Below are 12,339 nucleotides of genomic sequence, written 5' to 3'. Positions count from 1 at the left end.
CTTTGTAGTCCCACCAATACATACTAGTACACCGATTCCTACTTTACAACGAACCAGCTTGTATGCAGAAGAAAGCGGTTTAAAAGCTATGAGGCCAAGTCTCCCTTCTCCATTACTTAAAGGTGAAGCACAAACCTTTGCAGAAAGTATAAGCATGGGCAATCAAATGACTAACACCCCCTATATTTCACAAGTAGAGGCTAGAGGTGGGATCAACCAGGTCGGACCGAGTGAGGGTTATATTTCTCAGCAATATACTTCAATGCAGGGTCCTACGCCAAGCAGAATTATGAACGGGGCTCTCGAAGCCAGTCAGTTTGGACCGCAGCCGGGTCCATCCCCAATGAGATCGAATACGGTATGCCCACTTGGACCTATTGGGGCCTCGGGGCAGATTTATGTACCGGATGACAACGCCATGTTACAGAACATGGAGTCTGCACCTAGTAATGGTGGCTTACCAGAGCAACGATTCGATCAAAGTATGCCCAACCAAGGTCAAGGGGCGTATGGGTCTAATCAGCTATTTGTGCCAGGTTGCCAGGGTTCTCGAGGATCTACTCCAACAGATTATCCTGGGTACCAAGCCGGTAGAGGGCCGACTCCTTGCCATGGAACTGCTTCGGCGGTGCCAATCGGTCCTGGTGTTTCTGTCGACATGTACGACAGTGCATATCAAGTAAAATGCAGATGTTTCGAATCCTACCGCAGAAGGAGAAGGTTTTTCGACCAAGACGGAAGGTATAAACCTTATGATTGTAATTTTTAAATTGTGTGCGCGTTTGTGATGTTTTTGTGCTTTTTGTTAATATATCATTTTAATGTTTTGATATTGACTTGATTATTTTTTGTATGAACAAAAAGTTGGCTGTGCAGTTGGCTAAAATTGAAACTAAAGTTTGCCAAACATACAAATTAGTTCCTGATTTGGAAAATATAATGGTGAGTGTTAATGGGTTTTTTATTAATTAAATTTCTTTATAGTTTTTTTTGATCTCGTAAACTAAACTGACATTACGAGTGTTGTCAGTTTATTGCAAATTCTTTTATAGTGATGTGGCACGACCGAAACTTAGCGTTAATAAAATCAAGTATCGTTTTTTTAACAATAAGTCATCCTGAAATAATGGGCTTATCCTTGATGATTACGCACGGCTTTGCGTGGTCAGATATCCCTGGCAGTTGTCGTACAGCCGTGTGTATGTACGTGAATTTTAAATATAAAACTTTGAATGAATATTAAATTCGTCTATTATAGATAATAAGTTACGATTCAACGAACCGGTATCGTAAGTACAACACTGCACCAAAGATCTAGCAACATTATTAAAAGGACATTGTTCAATTTTGGCCTAAGAACCGATGTGAATATAAATTATACTATAATTTTTATTTATTTTTATATTGTTTGAAACATATTTTAGTATTCCACGGACACTTCAAATAAATAAATCCCAAATAAAAAGTAGGGTCACAATTATTGATGCCTTATAAAATGTTTCCGTCAGCCAGTGCTGCCAGTTTCGGAAGTTTTCGGGATTTCGGTAAATACGGATCGAATTGAGAACCTACTTTCCGAAGTCGGTTATTAAAATTAGTTGGTAACACTTTATTCATTTAAATACCTAAACTGACTAGCTAGAAAAAAGCTAGTATTCTGTATAATGTTTTAAGATGGTTTTGAGCGAATCGCGAATTTCTAGCTTGGCATTCGAGTAGGATTATAGTTTTCGTAATTGGCAACACTGGTGTACTTCAGTCAGTTTGCTAGAAGTCAGTTTGATTGGTTTGATTGCTTTGCGACTATCGTTTCTTTTGTGATTTTCTATGCGTTTCATGGTTTTATTCTAACAACTTTGGCTTGATTACGGACTCCGATTAGATTGCGTACTTGGTAGACTCGGCTTTGGGTAAAGAACTGGATTTTACTAGCATTTTCGGATATTGCTCTGTCTGTGATCGAATTTAGTTATATTATAATTACAACAATGGATGCAGAATATAGTATATTGTATAAATTGTGGATCTGCTGGAGGTTCTTTGGTATTAGAAAACGAAGATATACTTCGTTGCATACAACAATGGACTGTTCCCCGTATGGTAAGTGGTCTACGAAAGTGTTTTTCTAATTTTGATAAGAATGTTACTACCTACTTATGTTTTCATAAGCACACAATTTCTCGGTTTTCAAATCAATTGCCACAATTGCAAGTTACTTGATATTTACTAATGATTTTTTGTATTTATTATTACAGGTTGAAGCTCATGACCTTATATGTACGACGTGTTGGTCTGAAGCAGTCGAGCATAATAAGATGCAATGCACTGTTGGACGCAATTGTGTACTTTGTAAGAAGCTCCTACCATCAGGCATACTGTTGCAATTGTATCGTTGGGCGTAGAACAGTGGGCTGTTGTGCCCACATAATGACTATTATCTGGTATTTAAGCTGGGCGAGATACCAAAACTCAATTGAACCCCCTGCTCAGTTCTTAGATATATTATTGAGAAATATTGATGATTAAAAACCTTTAATTGAATATAAATATTGTTTTTATTGCACATCCTCGAAAACCTCTTTCATTGTTATTGGTAAACCTTACTTTAACTGTTAAATTATTTTGTGTGGTAATGACATTTTTAGTATGGTCTGTGCCTTCTTGGTAATAGACCGCGGGTTCGATTCCCGCCTTATGGCATGTAGATAGCTAGGTAACTGTCTAATATAAAAGTAGTAACAATCATTTAAATAAATAATTCTCCATCGTAATAATATCGATATTTTATGAATTGTGGTGAATGGAACTCTTCCATTTTGGAAACTTATGCGTTTTATCACAAATCCAAAGTGGATTCACTATATATTAAGAAACGTAACGTTGAAAGCAAAAGCGTTTAGGTAGTTGTTTTTCATAAAAATTCTAAGCATTTATGAAAACTAGTCACACGCCCCGTCTTCGCACGGTGGCAATGTAAAACCTTGGTGTAAACCTTCCTCTTGACCTACTCTATCTATTAAAAAAAATCGCACCCAAATCCATTGCGTAGTTTTAAAGATCTAAAGCATTCAAAGGGACAGACAGAAAATGCAACTTTATAAAATGATCATTGTCAAAGAATTATCTTAAACTTGACTATTTACTATCTCTTTTCCTAGTATCTAGTAGAGTAGTCTTTTCCTAGATCTAGAAGAGAACATATAGAGCTGTACATAGTATTGTTGATTTTTTGTATAGTGTAGTTTGATAATACTACTCTGATATTTCACGCAAGCTTGGTTATTTTTTATTTATAACCTCAAAATATTAACTTTTTTCGTAATTATTTTAGTTTCCTGAAGTGTCCGTTCGTGAAAACTTATTTCATAGGATTCCATATAATTTTAAGAGTTTATAGAAGTCACTTTCCATTCGAACGGTTCTTAGGCAGAACATGTATGGAGCCGGAACAATGTCCTTTGTAAGTTTGACATTTTGCAAGGGTCAATTTAGTCTACGAGATTAAAAAACAGACTATAGTCTATTTTTTTAACAAACTAGTACTAAGTAAGTCTCTCAAACATTTGCTGTACTTACCGACTAGGATAGGTCATTAGTCGGTGTGTACTTAATTTCTACTATGTACTTTTATTTAGGGCTGATTTTTCAATCGTCAAATAACTTTTGTTCGCGCGTGTTGTGTCTCTAGGGGTGCATCTGCACGGTGCAAGTAGCTTGCACATGTTGAGGAACATGCGCAGGTTACATGCATTTTCAAAACGACAACGACTTGCGCATGTACCAACACAAAATAACCACCCGCGTGCTCTTGTCACTTGTTCCTTGCGTAGGTTTAATTTGCGCCAGCTACATGCACCTTGCAGACACTTTAAGCCATACATGCTTGCTTTGATCTTTAAAATAGCAACACTAAACTAAAAAAGCGGAGCGAACGCACTGCAGCTTAGGACTCTATTCTCAGATCGAAATGTATTAACAAACAAACCAGTGGATCTTCATTTTTTTATTGAAATACAACACCACAACAAAAATTAGACATCACAAAATTCACGTAATAATTACTCTCGGAAATACAAAAAACTTGGATATGGACAATGAAGACCGCAGCACTTTGAACATCTAGTCAAATGGTTTGAATTATGCCCTTCTTCGCTTGTAGTCGTCGCACACTGCGTGTGAAACGTCTGGCTTCGGGTACTCTTCAGAGAGAGTCTGTCCTTGCACTTACACTTGACTCTCTCTTCTCTTTGACCTTGACCTAATTCCCTCTCCATCATACGTTGTTCATCTATACCTTCGTCCAGAATCACTCGCCTCATAACGGGTGAACCCCAGGAGTTCTCTTCATCAGAACATTTGCTAGACCAGTTGTTACTGTTCCTTTTCTTGGACGGTCGTGGATGTCGTAAATCGTCCAAAGATCCTAACTCAATAACACGTTCTCGCCTAGACTGCCGGCTGCTCGTGCAGGGGATTTGTTCTTGAAGGCCATCTCTCTTCTGCATTCGGGAGTCACTAAGTCTGCATGAGTAACCAGGAGAATTAAGCGGTGTGGACTGGTGAGTAGGTCCGAAGGGTGATGAAAACGGGCTCAAGTGCGGACTAGCTGGCGGTGACCGAGAACAGGGTGAAGACCTGCGTGAAGTTCTGTCGTCAAACCCTCTTGACGACCATTGTGAACAACTCTCCCGATGTGAATGGGAAGGAGGTGCCTTGTATGATGAAAAGTCACAGGGCATTCTTTGTGCACTAATGCTTTGTCCTTGATGGGTAGGACTAGCTTGGGGAGATAGGTAGTTCTGATGGCTTGAGAAGGAGCCAGGTGTGTAGTGAGGAGAACTGGATCGATGGCAGGGGGATCTGCTAGATGGATGGCTCGGGGGATGGCAGGGTGGACGGCTTGGTGGATGGCTGGGTGATCTGCCAGTTTGATGGGGAGGACGATGACTAAATGATTGGAATGGCGACGTGCCCATTTGATGACAAGGTGGTGCTGAAGGCAAGTATGACGATGTGCCACTCAGAGTGCTAGGCCCTGGGCTAGTTCGTGGGTACAGAGATGCACCAGGCTGCTGCAAAGGTGGTGATAACTGGTAAGGCGAGCCAGATTGTTGGTACGGGGAACCACTGGGTGGATAATAAGACGATTGGCACGGAGCAGTGCCCGATAGATTGCATGGTCCAGTGGCCGGTTGCTGGTATGGTTGCGGCCCTGTTTGATGACATGGCATACGCTTGGAGTTATCAGGGCTGTCCCAGTAGAATTCTTTGACGATTATCTGAAATGTTAAAAATTATGATTTGGTCAAAAGGATTTTTTAATAATGTAATAATGTAACTGCTATACTTAATTTGCTACTGGTTGCTCTAAACAATAAACGTTTCGTGTTGTTTACGAATGGCAGTTTTTTGGCGTTTATCCTACATATAAAGTTTACTTAAAAATGTACTGTCCATAAGAAACCGTCCGTTCCTTGTCCATAGGAACTGGAACATTAAAACATCAGTTTTTCAATTAAAATTCAAAGAACGATAATGTAACTCACTTGTGGATCCACTTCTCCTTCAGTTTGCATATTACAGCTTGAAGTGGGCCGATTCTTTGTCTGGATACCAGACGCGCGTGACGTACTTGTCTGCACACCTGGGCACGGCCGAGGCTGTCTGTCGTCGTTAGTCGGGCAAACTGGGCCTGCATTAGCCCTTATGTCCGTTTGACTTTCAGTATCCACCGGTTTTGGTCCAACTGCAGCGTTCCGCTTATTTTTCAACAGTGACGACACACATTTAGGTGATAAGCAAGCTCTGCGTCTGATTCTCTCTAAGTGAGCCATGTCTTCAGGGCTCAAGGTACATGGGAATGTCCTACGGGGGGGTGTGTGTTCCACAGTGCGATCAGACTGAAAAGTGCGTGTACACGGGCTACTTGGGAGGAGGTTCATTCGTGTTTTAAAATATGGACACGTTGGACTATTCGGAACGTTCGTACAAGGGGGTCCAGGAGAAGGAATGGCATTGCCAAAAGCATCAATGGTGACGTTTGCAGATTCACTGAATCTTCTATATAATTCCGTTGCATTCAGTTTATCTATCAATCTTTCAGCAAGTGCGTTAAGATTTTCTGAAGGCCTCACAGGCATTCTATTCAGAAATTCTAGTATTCGCTTTCTCATTAATTCAACTTTGTCATCAGCTTCGACTTCAATATCAAATATTTTTTTTGATAGCACATATACCATTTTATTTCTAGCTAAAAGCTCAGCTGCGCTCTGAGGCTCTAATGGAAGGTCTCTAACCCACTCATCAATTTCTTCTCTTATTCTTGCCTGTTCTACTTCGTATCTCATAGAATCACCACAAGGTAATGGGACATCATTCAAAGCAGTATATAGATCGTAATTTAACTTTTGACTGTTTAAAGGTATTCCTGGATGTCGCCTCATGTAATTATTGCAGAAGGCGGCTATCTCACTCGATATTTTTCTTTTGATTTGTCCTCTTAAATTATCATCATTACCTGAATAGTGCAAATTAATGAAAGCATCAGCCAATTGATCTTTCAATATTTCCAGACTGGCTTGCTCGTCGTATGACATATTCCTTTGGTCCGGTAACATGTTTGATATAGTGTCGCGTAAATTCTGTTTATAGTTTTGTCCTACCATCTCATCATGAGCTCTTCGCCGAGCTTCTAATGCTTTAGCAACAAGTTCATCTTTCAATTCTTGTAAATTGGGATCGGTAATTGTTACACCAGCCAACATATTTTCTATCTCATCTCTCAAAACATCTTCATAAAGTAGATTATCATTAAATATTTCTGGATCGACATTCATTTCTCCTATTTTGTGAACTAAATTATATGCCATATCTTTTTTCATATCTTTCATTTGTTCTTCTCCTTTTGTTGGATCGTCGATGTGTAAATTATTTAACCAAGCTTCTATGTAATCTGTGAGTCCATTGAAACTCATACCGTAGCGGCTTCCTCTTCTTCTTGCTCCAGATATAAGATTATCTATAAGTTCGCGAGATTTTTTATTCATAAATTCTTCATCATTCTTTAATTCAGGATCCAATGGTACTCGTTGCATGAATCTGTGGACTTCTCCATTTACTTTTGAAAAATCTCCCATAGGTATTATTTCATTCAATCTTGTGATTAACTCCAGCTTGTCGTTTTCCAAATCATTGTCTTCTTGGTTAGTCGTGATAATTATTGGTAACGCCTTTACCCAATCATTCACGGTAGCTGTGATAACAGGGTCTAATTTCCTGTCTTCTGAAATTTGTATAACATTATTATTTTTATCATCTTACCGAGATAGATTTTATTTTTTAATGATTAATCTGACAATAGATTAAAATCTATTTTAACTAACTTGGAGACAGTCCAAATTTTATTATCTTGTATTATAATTTCGTATGATTAGATGTCTAGGACTCTTAAAGGGGACCGTCACGGCCAAATGGTTTGACTCAAACACGTGGATTTTGGTTTGACTTCGATTTTGATCGTTTACAAAGATTTTAAAAACATATGCGAGATTGAAGCGTGTTTGATGAAATTTCATATTTTTGCTGTGTTTGAGACGCCGTTTGATCGTGTTCCGACGCTTTGCTAAGTTTTGCATTAGATTTTGTATCGTGAACTTGAGTGTCACGAAGATGTCTGATATTTAAAGTGAAAGTATGCCGTCAGCACCGGCATCAATCGGTTGAATAAAACATACAGTCTCGGGGGCGCTTTACGCTCAACAACAATTTTGACAAGTTACACACAAATCAAAATGATTAATATCATACCGAATTACCTGAAAAATCACCATCTTCCAAAGGAATTCCTAATTCTCTAGCATACTGCTCAGCTAGTTGTCTCTCCATTAACTTTCTTTTTTCTTCTGACATTGGACATCCATGGAAAACATCACCAAGTTCCCTTAGCATTGCTTCCTGGAAATCTTTTCTCTGGACGGGACTCTTTCCACAGCATGGCCAGCGTCTCGCCGCAGAAATATCTCTGCTTTTCCCTGATGGATAGCTATCCCTTCTTTGCTTTGAAGAATCGCGTTTCTGTGATAGCGAGGGCCGATCTCTCATTTGCGAGGTCCTATTAACCGAAGGCCTTCCTGCTCCTTGAAACTTTGATGCCAGAGATAGATTTTTGGCAACTCCTAAGAGTTTGTCGGCCAATTGCTCAGCTTCTTCATCTGTCATGTTAGATTCTTTCTTGATTTTTTCTATCAATGCTCTCCTCATTTCTTCAGGGGTAGCTCCACTCTTGGCCAATCTTTCTAACTCGTTGCCTAGACTCGCCTGCAACGCCTCTCTTTCCTTTTCATCTAATCCACAGTTGGCTAAAATGTCTCCTATTTCTCCATTCATTTTTTTTCTGATTTCCTCTAACTCTTTTGCAGTTGGCTTGGTTGATCCTCCATGTTGGCCGTCTTAAAGTAAAGTTTATATTTTCAAATTTATTTGTAAACAGTTTCACTTTGTCATCAGAAATTAATAATTTTGAATAGGGTGTGGACAGATTTTGTTATATAAAAATAATATAAATAATTGCAGCTATTTAAAGCATGTATTTAAATTAGAACTTGAATTTAATGGATATGCAGTTGCTAATGTTGTTAATTGTATACGCTATTCAAAAATATCATTGTTCTGATGAAAATAGTGAAAAATTATGAATAAAAAATAATTATATCCCCCATCTAAAAACTGGAATATACTATGTTTTGGTTATTTGCACGGTATCATCAATCATTTAATCGTTTTTTTTTCTGGTTTTCATTGTAACTTTTTAATGCAAATTATTGATGTTATTCTCTTATTTTTTTTTAATTTTCACGGTGTTTTAATTTTGTTTCTGATTTTGTGGTTTGATTACATTTTGATTATGAATGAATTACCTTACCTTAGTACTAATAAAACATTTGCTATCTGTCTATCAAAGTATACCTCAGGCTCATATTCTAGAACAACACTCAAGTTTCTAAGCTAAATTTTGGGCTATAAATTGTATCGGATTTTTTGATTTATATTTTTCGCCCTTGAGTAAAGTTCTGTAACACGAACCCGGGCATAGCAATTACAACCTTTGTCGTGGTCAGGTGGATTTGAAAAGCTCTCGTCACCAGGGCTTGAGAGGTAATTAAAAACCTGCAGCTCACTCGATAAGAAGAATATTACAACCTTTCAAGGAATGTCTTGGTGACATATCTGGTATGTTCACTTTGTTTATCTCCGCTAACAAGTGATGAGCTTGATCTAAAACCGGCGTCAATGAGCCGGCTGGCATCTGCATCTCTAGTCTTCTGTTCACTTGAAACTTCAGAAATTCCAAATCTTCAGCCTCGGATGGTCTCTCCGATGGACTAGCTTGAAAGCGCTTCTTCCTTCCCACAATATCACTTGAAAGTCTCTCCACTATTTTCTTAACAGCATCCTTTTCTAAGTTTATCGGTGCTTTATCAGCCCAGTGTTGAACAATTTTGTTTATTTCACCTCTATACTGGATTTCAGCTTCAGTTGGAGGATAGTCTGGTGGATCTGGAACTGGTTCCCCAAAAGAAGTAAAGCCTGGAGTTTCAGATACTTTCGCTATATTCGGTATCGATAATGTTATACTTTTTTTCCCCGCGGACTGTTGTTGTTTGGGGAATATTGGTTTCGGTATATTTTTTGATTCTCCGCCGCCTTCCATCGACGGCTTAATTCCTGCAGGTAGTTCCCCAGTAGTCATCATATCAGTCTCATCGTAAATATTGCATAATGTATCTTTCAAATCGACTTTTTCAAAAGTTGTTATGGGTAGTTTTTCGATAACTTCGTCGAGATTTCTCGACAACCTTTCTTTTCTGACTCGCTTATCTGTTATTATTGTTTCATTAACATTTCTATCTAACATTTCAACTAATTTTAATTCAAGTGGTGCCAGTTTTTGCCTTGATGTTACCGTTTTTTTTAATAAATCTCCGAAATCCGTAAAAATGAGTTGCCTTATCGCGCCTATATCTTGTTTTGCTGCTACTGGTGATTTATCTACGTCTTTTTCTACAGCATTGATTAATTTATCTTTTAATTCTGTTTTCATACCAATCGACAACGATGTTTCCCTAATAATATTACTGATACTGTGGTATAATGTATCTTTCAATTGTTCTTTTATAACCGAAATAGTGTGATCCTTAGGAACATTAACGACATCTATTTTAACGGAAGTTGAATCATAATCACGTGGCTGCTTAATCGACGTAATATCTTCTTCTTTGATTTTACTCTTTCTCTCCAATTTAATTGTGTCAGGTACATGTACGATTTCTTTGGGGCTATCATCAAATCGGTATTTTGTTCCCTCTGAAGTGGAAAGCCTTTCCTTGACATTTTCGTGTGAATCAACAGTTTTGACTATGAGTGACATTTCTCTTGCTCTGCCAATAAGCTTCTCGGACACTTCATCTGCTTGGAATGGAGACTTTACATTATCGGATAGTAGTAAACTTTTCCTGCAACTCATCCGAGCAGTAAGCGGGTCGCCACCCTTCGTTGCCAACTCTCCCAGCGCGTCAGCTATATCCTCTACAAGCTCGTCCTTACTCGGGCTGATATTATGATTTTCTAGAACATCTTCTATTTCTTCTCTTAGCGGATCTTTTAATTTCATGATCGCTTCTGGTTGTTCAGCGATTGGACTTCCACGTCGAGGTTCTTCACTACTTCTTCGTTTTCTAAACCGTCCGAATTCTGTTTTAAAAGAAAGATAAATCAAAATAACAAATGTAACCAAAGGAAATTAAATAGAAAATATGGTTAGGTACAAATTATGAAAAACAAGTGTTTGTCCACCATAAGCTTTGAAGTCAACAAAGCTACATTAATGTATAAACATTATGATTATTTGTACAGCAATATATTAAAAACTTCCGCTTTATTACGTATCAAAAGTTAATATACAAAATATTAGTACAATTTTCATTGTATATTTAGTGAACATAACGCAAAATGCGTAAATTTTTCGTTTTTTAAAATGAGAGCAAGCAAATTTTTGCTAAAGATATGTTTACAAATAAAATAGCTTAACTTAGCTTCCAACAAATTCGCAATTACAAAATATAAAGTGCATTACAAAAAACGCTACCTATTCAAAATAACATTATGACTTAATTAAATATTACAGTAAACTTACACATTACAGTAGACTTAAAAAATAAATTATCACCACGTCAGGTTCCAGACGGCGTCTAACGGTGGCTTTCAATAAACTATCTCTCTTTGGAAGTATAGTATAGAAATTTGACATTGTAAAATCTAATCAGAAAGTTTTACCCCTAACCGCTGCCTCTCCGGTAAGCAAATCCATACTGCGGTAAATGTATGAGATATTTTGTTCCTTCTTTGCCCCAAAAATATACTTACATGTAAAAAATCTGGAACATTAAATTTGCATATAATAAAGACTTAGATACCAAGTATCCTGTTTTAAACTGTTGCGTTTATATCTTGATATCATATTTTGCTTTTTACATGACGACGAGATGAAGCCAAAAGTTTTTGTTTAAATAAATTATTGAGATTACTGTACAGTTTTACTTTAAATTGTGTTTCAACTTTACGAAATAATGTTAATATTTTGATCCTATTGTTAGTGCTGTTATTAAGTTTATATTTTACAGAGTTTCAACTAGTTTGCAGACCTCAATTTGCTACTCATGGAAAATACCCCAATAACTTGACATTACTCAACCTTTCTGATTTCTATTGCGGCGCGATTTTGGCAAGTCCTGCGGGACTTCTATCTCCTTTAGCATAGCGTGTAAAGCGTCAGCTTTATCCAACACCGGAAGCAATACACCAGTGTCGTGATCATCATGTAATCCACTGTATATTTGAAATTTTAAAGTTTCTATTTCATCATTGTCAGTATACTTTTCCTTGGGGTGTAAACGCAAGTAATTTTGGCGGTCTATTATGTCGCCAGATAGATCTTCAATGAAATTTTGTTCAGCTATTGGGTCTAAATGTAGAGGCACGGTCTTTGACCATTTTTTAATGGTATCTGCTATCTTGTTAGTGTATTCGCTTCCTGCAGGATCCTTCGTCAGCTGAACACTTTTCTTCGGCGTAGAAGTTCGAGTAGGTACGAATTCATTCACGAGTAACAAATCGTTGACTCCTACATCTTTGGAAAATGCTTCTGTTAGTAGTGATTTCAAACGATTTTTCTCATTTGGTGGTATCAAAGTTTCATCAATAATTTCTTTACTGTCATTTAGTGCCAAATCTCTTAAGAGATCAACATCCTTTTTAGTCTTCAACGGTGACTTTTCAACATCT

Source organism: Helicoverpa zea, chromosome 27 (assembly GCF_022581195.2).
Source record: "Helicoverpa zea isolate HzStark_Cry1AcR chromosome 27, ilHelZeax1.1, whole genome shotgun sequence".
NCBI lineage: Eukaryota > Metazoa > Arthropoda > Insecta > Lepidoptera > Noctuidae > Helicoverpa > Helicoverpa zea.
The sequence above is the reverse complement of the archived record's forward strand: the minus strand, read 5'-3'. Positions refer to the sequence as shown.